Source organism: Monodelphis domestica, chromosome 2, assembly GCF_027887165.1.
Source record: "Monodelphis domestica isolate mMonDom1 chromosome 2, mMonDom1.pri, whole genome shotgun sequence".
NCBI classification, from domain to species: Eukaryota; Metazoa; Chordata; class Mammalia; order Didelphimorphia; family Didelphidae; genus Monodelphis; species Monodelphis domestica.
The window spans coordinates 362328295-362340660 of NC_077228.1; the positions used below are offsets into that span (position 1 = coordinate 362328295).

The window sequence follows — 12366 nt, forward strand, 5'->3', positions numbered from 1 at the left end:
GGCTAGGCAATGGGGGTCAAGTGACTTGCCCAGGGTCACACAGCTGGGAAGTGGCTGAGGCCAGATTTGAACCTAGGACCTCCCGTCTCTAGGCCTGACTCTCAATCCACTGAGCTACCCAGCTGCCCCGGAGTTTATATTTCAATAGGTAAAGCCGGTGTATGTAAAAGGGTAGAATGTGGAGATGGATTTGATAAAAGTACCAGCATTAGAGACAGGTAGAATGTGAGGAATTCAAAGTGAGAGTCTAGGCTTGGGTAAAGTGAAATAAAGCTACTCTTTGTCTCTCATGGAGTGTCAACACTCAAGAGAGGATGAGCTCAGAGTAAAACTTCTTTGGAGAGACAAGACAGTAAGTGAAGGGAAGAGGGAGAAGGAGGAAGAGAGGGGGAGAAAGGGGAGGGGGCAGGCAACCAGCTAGTTAAGACATGAGATAAGTCTTAAAGGGACTTAGGGAAACTGAGAGTAGAAGGGGGGGGGAAGGGTTACAACTTCAGACAGTCAATCACATTCACAGAAACAGAATGGCATATTGTATTTGATGAATTATCATTAGGTCAGTAATATCAGAAGGTACTACAGGAAAGAAAATACAAAAAGACCAGAAAAGTAGAAAGGCGCTAATTTATAAACGGGTTTAAATACCAAAAAAAGTACTTCTTATTTCAGACTGGGGTAAATATGGACCTTGTAGAGTTTACTCACCTGCTGATACCAATACATTATAAAACTCACCTTACTAAATGTTTATTCTTAATCCTGAAAGTTTTCTAAAATAATTTTTTTAAGATCATGAAAAGAATGCTATTGCATATAAATAATTAAAGGTAAAGTAAAATGAACTAAAGGGAGAAAGATAGCAAAACTATACTGGCGAAAAATGTACCTCTTTTTAGATCTAGGCAGTCCTCTTTTAAACCTCATAGATAAATCAAAACAATATATAAACAAGAAAGAAATTAAAGACTTCTCTATTTGTTTTATTTCCCTTCTACAAAGTCAATTTTTAAAAAAATTACTATGTATCACTAAATACACACACACACACACACACACACAACACACACACACACACACACACACACACACTTTTCTGGGGAATACTGAATGGGAACAGAAAAGAATATATATATTTTAGTGATGCATAGTAATTTTTAAAAAATTGACTGTAGAAGTGAAATAAAACAAATTAAAATACATAAAGGTACAAATATTAAACACATTTTTAGATATCACATTATGTGGAAAAAATGACCATAGAGGAAATAGCAAAAAAAACAAAGAGATTGTATTCCAAATAATTTTAAAATGCATAAAATATATGGAGAACAATCTATCATAACAGAGAATAGTACTTGTAAGGATTCAATTATAAAGTTAAAATTTTTTTTAATTAAGAAGGAAAAACTTAAATAGCTACCAAAATATTTAGGGCTAATGGCTATGTTGGGTCAATATAATAAAAATGCCAACACTAATCAAAATATCAAAAAAATACTTTATAAAACTCAAAATGATATCAATTAAATTGGGGAAATATAAGATTGGAATATCAGGGGGAATAATGATAATGTAGGGACAAATGGGAAGGAGCACTTCCAGGACAAACTATATTATAAAGTAGTAATCATTAAAAACACTTTGTATTAGTTAAAAAACAGAGACATAAATCAATGAAATAGACTAGAAGAGTGAGAATCAGAAACAATGGAAAATGTATTTGATAAACTGAAAAACATAAAATACTTAGGAAAAAATTCCATATTTGATTAAAATTGCAGAGAACAGTAGAAAACAGTGTGGCAGACATTAGGCTTTGGCCAATACCTTTCATCATATTCTATAATACATTCTAAATGGATATATTTCCCGTGCTTTTCAAAATCGCTCTGAACCCTGAGAGACTACATCTCCCAGGACTCTCTAACCCCAACTTCCTCAGACACCTCCCACTTCCTTTATGGGAGTTGTCTGAGAAGATATAAAAAGAAGAGAGAAGTGTGGGTTTACATGCTTTTTCTGCAGAAGCGACTTTTCTAGAGAAGAGCCTTTAGTCCCTGAAAAGCTGCTGGAGATCAAATTTTCCTTTAGCCATTCCCAAACCTTTCTTTTCTGGCCTAAATAAACCTATCTAGCTATCACTAGAATCTGGCTTGATTTAATTTAATTTCCTAGCAAATTATACAAGAGAAATAAAAGCCTGTTCAGTTTTCCTAGAACAGGGGAGGACCCCAGCTATCTTCTTTTCCCTACATTTTCGCTCCAATTTTCCCACCAACATATTACTTTATATTAAAATTCATATACGAATATTAGTAAAGTAAAAGGTCATATAATTTTCACAACTATGAACAGCAGATGAAAGCAAATAAGTAGAGGCAATAACAAAAGTTAAAACATAACTTTTATGCCTCCTACCTAAAAAAAAATATAAACAGTATAAGAAATGATGTGGTAAAATAATATTCTTTAAAAAATAAAGTTTCTCTGGGTAAACATATTGGCAGTATAGACTGCAGACTCTTCCTCTCCTCTCCACTTACTGATAAACACTACCTCAGAAGGCCAAAAAAATGAAAATCATATGAATGAAGGGATTCTACAGTAGGGCACAGCATTAAAGGTACTTGGGATTTGGGCATTTCTATACTATAAGGGGGAGAAATAGCTTCCACCCAAACATGAGCTGATCAACCCTCCTCCATCCACCAACAAATCCAGGGTCAAAGCCAGTGGGCTAGAATCAGTGACTGAGCGAGGGGCACCTCTAGGTTCTAGGCAGTTGACTAAGACAACCAAAGACCTACCCCTGAGAGCAGCTGGACCTGAGAGACTAGCAGGCTGAAGGGTGCAGACCTTGGGTGAACATGCAGAGAAAGCTCAGAGTAGGGCAATACACAGCAGAAGCTGCAGAGACTCGAGGGACGGCCTCAGGCAAAAAAGCATGCTCCTTAGCTCCATATACCCAGAGAAGCCTGCCCTCCTCACTCATAATTCTACTGGAAAGGGAATGAAAAACCATCAGAGTGAGGAAACAGCAAAAGAAAACATAAAAATAAATGCAACCAAGCCTTCCAAAAATGGAAATTGGCTATAAGCTCTTGAAAAATTTAAATAGAAAATTATCAAAAAGATAGAAGGATTTTGGCAAGAAAAGTGGGAAAGAGTTCAAAAAAGAAAATAACAGTTTAAAGGAAAAGAACTCCCAATTGGAAAAATAGCTGGAAATCATGAAAGGTAGGATAGACTAACCTGAAAAAGAAAAATCAAAAGATTATAGTGGAAAACCAGTCCTTAAAGAACAGAAATTGTCCACAAGCTCTGGAAGAATTTAAATTGGAGCTTATCACAAAGATGGAAGCCTTCTGGCAAGAGAAGTGGGAAATGGTTCGAATAAAAAAATCAAAAAATTATATCATAAAATCAAAAAATTAAAGCAGAAAACTAGGCCATAAGGACCCGAATTGAGCAACAGGAAACCAAAGATCTGGCAAAACAGCAAGAATTAATAAAGCAAAGTCAAAAGACTGACAAAATAGAAGAAAACATAAAATATCTCACTGACAAGGTGACAGATCAGTAAAACAGAGGAAGGAGAAACAACTTGAGAATCATTGGTCTATCTGGAAAGCCAGAAATAAACAGAAATCTTGACATCATACTACAATAAATTATCCAAGAAAACTCCACTAATGTTCTTGAACAAGGGGGCAAAATTGACATTGAAAGAAACCATACATCATCCTCCACACTAAATATCCAAAAGACAACCCCCTTGGAAAGTAATCGCCAAATCCAAGACCTTCCAACCAAAGGAGAAAATTTTACAAAAAGCCAAAAAGAGACAATTGAGATATGAAGGAGCACCAATCAGGATTACAAAAGATCTGGCAGCTTCCACACAAAAGGATCAGAAGGCTTGGAATATTATATTCTGAAAGGTAAGAGAATTGGATCTTCAACTAAGGATCACCTGTCCATCAAAACTGACTATATACTTCCAGGAGAAAGTATGGGCATTCAACAAAATAGAAGATTTCCAAGTATTTGAAAAGAAAAGAACAGAAATAAATGGAAAGTTTGATAATGAAATACAAAAATCAAGAGAAACGTGAAAAGGTAAATAAGAAAGAAAAGGGAAAGGGAAAAATGTTTTTTATTTAAACTTTCTTCTCTAAGGGCTTCAACAAGATTAAATTATTTATATTAATATATGGGAAAATGTTATTTATAACTCTCAAAAATTATATTCACTATTATAGTAACTGGAAGAATAATTCACAGGAAGAGATTGGGACAATACTTGATATAAGATGATATGCAAAAAAAAAGAAAAAGGGAGTAGGGATTAGAAGATGGCACCGAGAGAAATTTAAAAGAATAAAATGATTAGAATAATCTATATCATGCAAAAATAAACATGGGAAGTAGAGGGGAAGAATACTATTATAAGAGGAGGGGAAGAGAGTGCTAATAGGTAATACTTAAACCTTACTCTCAGTGAAATCAATTCTGAGACAGAATAGCATCTATATCCATTGGGGTATCGAATTCTATCCTACCCTACACGGAAAGTGAGAAGGGAAAACAAAGGGAGGTAGGGGAGAAGAGAACTTAACAGACCCTTAAAAAAAAGGGAACAAAAAGGGAGGGGGAAAAAAGGGAAGCATAATAAGGGTGAGGATTAGAGGGACTGATTAAAAGCAAACTGCTGTAAAAATAATTCATTTAGATTATATTAAATTAAAACGTTTTGTACCAACAAAACTAATGCAACCAAAATTAGAAAGGAAGCAACAAATTGGGAAACAATCCTCATAACAAAAACCTCTGACAAGGATCTAATTACTCAAATTTATTAAGAGCTAAATCAATTATACAAAAAAAATATCAAGCGATTTTCCAATTGATAAATGGGCATGGGATATGAATAGGCAATTTAGAGATAAAGAAATCAAAACTAATAATGAGCACATGAAAAGTGTTCTAAATCCCTTATAATCAGAGAGAATCAAATAAAAACAAAACTGAGGAATCACCTCACACCTAGCAAATTGACTAACATGACAGCAAAGGAAAGTAAAGAATGTTAGAGGGGATATGGCAAAATTGGGACATTAATATACTGCTGGTGGAGTTGTGAATTGATCCAATCATTCTGGAGGGCAATTTGGAACTATGCCCAAAGAGTACTAAAAGACTGTCTGCCTTTTGATCCAGTCATAGCACTGCTGGGTTAATAATCCAAAGAGATTATAAGGAAAAAGGCCTGTACAAGAATATTCATAGCTGTGGCATTTGTGTTAGCAAAAAATTGGAAAATGAGGGGATGCCCTTCAATTGGTGAATGTATGAACAAATTGTGGTATATGTTGGTGAAGGAACACTATGGTGCTCAAAGGAATGATAATTGGGAGGAATTCAATGTGAATTGAACAACCTCTAGGAACTGAAGCTCAGTAAAAGGAGAAGAACCAAGAGAACACAGATACACTGTGGTATAATCGCATGTAATGGACTTCTCCATTAGTGGCAATGCATTTATCCTGAATAAATTGGAGGGATCTATGATGAAGAACACTATCCACACACAGAGGAAAAACTGTGGGAGTAGAAAAACAGACTAGGTGGAGGGGGATATGATTGGGCATGTAGATTTTAAATGACCAACCTAGTGCAAACATCAACAACATAGAAATAGGTTCTGATCAAGGACACATGTGATACCCAGTAGAATTTCTCGTTGGCTATGGGAATGCTTGGGGAGGAGGGGAGGGAGGAAAAGTATATGATTCTTGTAACCACGCAATAACATTCAAATTGTCTAAATAAAAATTTCAAAACAAAACAAAAAACAAATGTAAATAGCTGAGTGGATAAGAAACCAAAATCCTAACATATGTTGTTTACAAGAAACACACATGAGGTGGGTTGACACTAAAAGGGTTAGAATTAAAGGCTGGAGCAAAATCTACTGGAACTCAACTGAGAAAAAGAAGGCAGGAGTTGCAATCATGATATCTGACAAAGCCAAAGTAAAAATAGATCTGATTAAGAGATAAGGATGGTAATTACATCCTGATAAAAGGCAGTATAGACAATGAGCATATAACAGTACTCAACATATATGCACCAAATGATATAACATCCAAATTTCTAAATGAGAAATTGAAAATGAAGGAGGAAATTGATAGTAAAACTATACTAGTGGGAGACCTGAACTTTCCTCTATCAAATCTAGATAAATCAAAACAAAAAATAAATAAGAAAGAGGTAAGTGATGTAAATGAAATCTTAGAAAAATTAGTTAATAGATATATGGAGAAAAATAGGGACAAAAAGGAATACACCTTCTTTTCAGCAGCACATAGTAACATTCACAAAGATTGACTGTACTAGGGCATAAAACATGACAAACAAGTACAAAAGAACAGAAATAATAAATGCAACCACTTCAGATCATAATGCAATAAAAATAATAATTAGTAAGGGTACAGGGAGATCCAAATTAAAAATTTATTGGAAATAGCATAATATGATTCTCTAAAATCAGTTACTTAGAGAACAAATCACAGAAACAATTAATAATTTCACTGAAGAAAATGACAACGATGAGACATCCTTTAAAAATCTATAAGATACAGACAAAACAGTACTCAGGGGAAAATTTATATCCTTGTGTTCATATATTAACAAATTTGGGAGGGCAGAGGTCAATGAATTGGGCATGTAAATTAAAAAAACTAGATAATGAACAAATTAAAAATCCTGTCTTAAAACTAAAATTAGAGATCCTAAAAATTAAAGGAGAAATTAATAAAATTGAAAGTCAAAGAACTATTGATTTAATAAATAATACTAGATGCTGGCACTTTGAAAAAAACAAATAAAAAAGATAAAGTACTGGTCCATCTAATTTAAAAAAGGAAAGAAGAAAACCAAATTAAAAGTATCCAAAATGAAAAGGGAGACCTTATCTCTAATGAGGAGGAAATTAAGGCAATCATTAAAAACTATTATGCCCAATTATATGGCAATAAACATGGCAATCTAGATGATGTGGATGAATATTTACAAAAATATAAATTGCCAAGATTAACACAAGAAGAAATAGAATACTTAAATAATTCAGTATCAGAAAAAGAAATTGAACAAGCCATCAAAAAACTCCCTATGAAAAAATCCCCAGGTCCAGATAGATTCACAAATGAATTTTATCAAACACTCAAAGAACAACTAATTCCAATATTATACAAACTATTTGAAAGAATGAGCAAAGAAGGAGTGCTACCGAATTCTTTTTATGACACAAATATGGTACTGATCCCAAAGCCAGGCAGTTCAAAAACAGAGAAAGAAAACTATAGACCAATTTACTTAATGAACATACAGGTAAAAATCTTAAATAGAATACTAGCAAAATGACTACAGCAAGTGATCATGAGGGTTTATTCATTATGATCAGTTGGAATTTATACCAGAAATGGAAGGATGGTTCAATATTAGGAAAACCATCCACATAATTGACCATATCAAGCAAACCAACAAAAATCATGATTATCTCAACAGATGCATAAAAAGCCTTTGACAAAATAAAACACTCATTCTTATTGAAAACACTAGAAAGTATAGTAATAGAAGGGCCTTTCCTAAAAAAATTAAGAATCAGTATATATCTAAAACCATCAATAACCATCATCTGCAATGGGGATTATTAATTAATTAATTAATTATTAATTAATTCCCAATAAGATCAGGAGTGAAATAAAGATGCCCATTAGCACCTCTATTAATGAACATTATACTAGAAACACTAGCAATAGCAATAAGAGAAGAAAAAGAAATTGAAGGTATAAAAATAGGCAACGAGGAGACCAAGTTATCACTCTATGCAGATGATACTTAAAGGATTCTAGAGAATCTACTAAAAAGTTAGTGGAAATACTCAATAACTTTAGCAAAATTGCAGGATACAAAAATCCCCACAAAATTCATCAGCATTTCTATATATTTTCAACACATCTTGGTAGCGAGAAATTCCACATAAAACCACTCTAGACAATATAAAATACTTAGGAATCTATCTGCCAAGACAAACACAGGAACTATATGAGCAAACCTATAAAAAACTGTTTCCACACAATTAATAATGTGTAAAATAAATGTAAAAACATTAATTGCTCATGGGTAGGACAAGCTAACATAATAAAAATGACAATCCTACCCAAACTAATTTATTTATTTAGTGCCATACCCATTGAACTACCAAAAAACTTTTTTACTGAATTAGAAAAAAAATAACAAAGTTCATTTGGAAGAACAAAAGATCAAGGATATCTAGGAAAATAATGAAAAAAAAATACGAAGGAAGGGGGCGTTGCAGTTTCAGATCTCAAACTATACCATAAAGCAGTGGTAATCAAAACAATATGGTACTGGCTAGTAAACAGAAAGGAGGATCAGTGGAATAGACTCGCGGTAAGTGACCTCAGCAAGACAGTCTATGATATATCTAATGATCCCAGATTTTGGGACAAAAATCCACTATTTGATAAAAACTGCTGGGAAATTGGAAGACAGTATGGGAGAGATTTGGTTTGGATCAACATCTCACACCCTACACCAAGATAAATTCATAATGGGTGAATGACATGAATATAAAGAAGGAAACTATAAGTAAATTAAGTGAACACAGAATAGTATACTTGTTAGATCTTTAGGAAAGATTTCAAGACCAAGAAAGAGTTTGAAAAAATTACAAAATATAAAATAAATAATTTTGATTACATTAAATTAAAAAGTTTTTGTACCAACAAAACCAATGCAACCAAAATTAGGAGGGAAGCAACAAATTGGCAATTTGGAACTATGCCCAAAGAGCACTAAGACTCTCTGTCCTTTGATTTGTAACCCAAAAAGAGAATAAGGAAAAAGATTTGTACATCAATATTCATCTCTGCGCTCTTTTTGGTGGCAAAAAATTGGAAAATGAGGGGATGCCCACCAATTGGGGAATAGCTGAATAAATTGTGGGATATTTTGGTGATGGAATACTATTGTGCCCAAAGGAATATTGAACTGGAGGAATTTCATGTGAACTGGAATAACCTCCAGGTGTGGGTTTTAAAATTAATAATCAATAACTAAGTATTATATTTTATAAAATTATATAGGGACAGAGGAAAAGGAAAAGGGGATTATGTGAAATGTAGTCTCTAGGGTTCTAGATTCTAAATCAATACACCTCCCCCCTTGATCCCTTGGGAGACCAGTCTCCCCAATGGATCATGAAAACATAACTTACTTATAACTTCAACTATAGGTATATACAAATATTATGGTTTTTAAAGGATAATTTCAACGATTTGGGGATAAGAGGAAAATAAAAGGGAAAAGGAACAAAACCACTGATAGGTGCATTGACAAAAAGCCAATTAGGGGGCAGGTCCCTTTGGCAGAAGAATGGACATTCAAAAACCAAAGCATTCAACCTCCTCCCCCCCACCCCCCTAATGTTCAAATTCTCATCCCAATGTTCACTCTGGATATTGTGGTGTAGCATGTGGACTCTGCAAGAATCTTCACAGTGCTTTCTAGATTTTGGGAGGTAGCAAGTCTTATCCTAAAATTGCTCAAATTTAAATCAAAGTTCACAACAATAACTTTCCACCCTGAGGTGAATAATAACAAACACGGGGATCACTCAGGGATGAATGGCTGAGTTATGAGGTACATGAATCAATTTGCAAAAGAAAATGAAAAACATGAAAAAATCTAAATAAAAGAGAAAAATAGAATAGATTTCAGCAGCAAATGGGAGCCAGGATGGCAGCAAAAAGTAGGTGCTTGATAGAATGTGGCTCACAGAAAGTCCATCCTCTGACATATGTCAAAACAGCCACAGCCTCGAACCCCAAACAAGCTCCAGTCCTCTTGACTTGGCTCAAAATTACATTAATCCCACTGGGATCTGGTCTCTTTGACTGTGTGCTCCATAGGCACTATGCAGGTGCTCTGTGCTTCTTTAGCCCTGTAGAGTGGCTCTTTTCTATATTCCCTTCTTCTAGAATCAGACAGAATCATAAAGCAAAGTCCCATAATTCTTTGAAACAATCAATGGCATCATTGAACCCTCTAGAGTTCAAGATTCTAAATCAATACACAGGAATTGATGCAGAATGAGAGGAGCAGAACCAGGAGAATATTATATACAGAGACTGATACACTATGGTACAATCAAATGTAATGGACTTCTCCTTTAGAGGCAATGCAATGATCCAAAACAATTCGGAGGGATTTATGAGAAAGAACGCTATCCACATTCACTGGAAAAACTATGGGAGGTAGAAACACAGAAGAAAAACAACTACTTGATTACTTGGTTTGAGGGGGATATGATTGGGGATGTAGACTAAATGATCAGCCTAGTGTAAACATCAACAACATGGAAATAGTTTTTGATCAAGGACACACATAAAACCTAGTGGAATTGCACATTGGCTACAGGAATGGGTGGTGGGAGGGGAGGAAAAAAATATGATTCTTGTAATCAAGGAAAAATGTTCTAAATTGACTAATTAAATAAAAATTTAATAAAAAGCAAAGACATATGTAAAACCCAGTGGAATTGCGTGTCGGCTACAGGAAGGGGTGGAGGAAGGGGAGGGAAAGAACATGACTCTTGTAGCCAAGGAAAAAATATTCTAAATTGACTAATTAAATAAAATCTAACAAACAAATAAATAAAATGAGCTGTAAAAGGAAATGGCAAAAAAAAATCAAATTTCTCTGGGAAGAATTTGGTAGTAAAGAAATATAGACAATTAACAGATGTATACATATTATTCTTCAATATAATAATGTTGATGATAATGATAAACACTCTAATAATAATGTTGGCTAACATTTGTGATTCTTGTGATGTGTGCTGTTTGAAAGCATTTTACAATTATCATCTCATTTGATCCCTACAACAACCTTGGGAGGTAATCTTAGACATTCTAACATTGCACATTAACAAATCATAGTATCAGTATTAATAACTAACATTTAAAGAGCAAAATTTTAAATGTTCAGTATAAATAAACATTACATAAAATATGTTCTCTATTTTTAATTCTTATTTCATCCTTTCGTAAAAAAATTAAACTTAATTTCTTGATTTTATAAAAACATGACATCAAGTTTTTACCCTCACACACAAAAAAACCCCCCACAACTCTATATCCTACTGAAATAGATGTGACCCATGACAATGGGCCAAGTCTATAAAATTCTTTTAACCTACAGGGTTGGACGAAATTCAGAATTCAAAATAAACTCCAAACACCATGAATTAACTAGTTTTTCTTAGTTTCACTGAATTTGATTTTCATTCTAACCAAGCAGATTCCAAAATTAAAGTTGAATTATTCTTATAGATATATGAAATGAGACCAAACCTAGATGTTAATGTCTATATTTGTGGGTTTTATAATATACATACTTTAGTGTGTGTATACATACATACATATAGAAAAGCTGGGAGAGTATTTGGAACATTTGTGCAGATTTTGACAACATAAACTTTCTATGTGAAAATAACGTTAAGATTAAATAGGATATTTATTCAAATTGAAAAGGAGGAGAAAAAATTAAATAGGAAAATTGAGGCCCAAAGAGGTAAAATGACTTAACCAACATCTTTATGTAATTTGGAAATAAGAGATAAACATTGCAATGTCTAAACGATATTATATGGAATTTCAAAATTTAGGCCTTACATAGTATTTTGTACCTCTCACATACTTTCCATGGTTAATTCTATATTATATTTATTTGTGTGTATCATATTATCCTCTAAAGTAAAAAAATCTTTGAGGTCAAGAACCACAACTTAGTCTTTTATATACACTACCATCCAATACACTAAGGATCTAGTAGGGTTCAGTATATAATGGCTCATAAATGTTTATATTCAAAGAAAATTTTGTCTTCATTGATTATAAAAATCAAAATATAAAATATGGACAGGTTTATCTTTGGATCCCCCCTTCTCCAACAAGTGTTACAGAGTATCTTACATGTACTTCTTGTTTACTAGATAGAATGATTAGTTTTTTGAGCCAAGAAAGATAATCCATGATTTTGTCATTAATTTCTGCAGTTTTACCTTTGCTAATGCAAAGTTTTATAAAAGTTTTTTATAAGAATAATCTAGAATCTACAGTGTATGCCAAGAGTCCAGTTTTACAAACCACTTAACCTCCCTGTGCTTCAATAGCTAATTACTAAGGAATTGCGAAGTTGCTGGGGAAATTGTGATCTGGGCTCTGTGCTGATAAACAGAATGTCTACTTAACTTCTCTATGTTGATGAAATCATAGA

The 12366-nt window shown here is 33.6% G+C and overlaps 1 protein-coding gene across 1 annotated transcript in view; it reads right to left on the reverse strand.

Moving 5' to 3' along the window:
* ASCC3 (activating signal cointegrator 1 complex subunit 3) overlaps positions 1–12366 on the reverse strand; it is a 411239-nt gene that overhangs the window by 117739 nt on the left and 281134 nt on the right. The gene's annotated exons all lie outside the window — the stretch shown is intronic.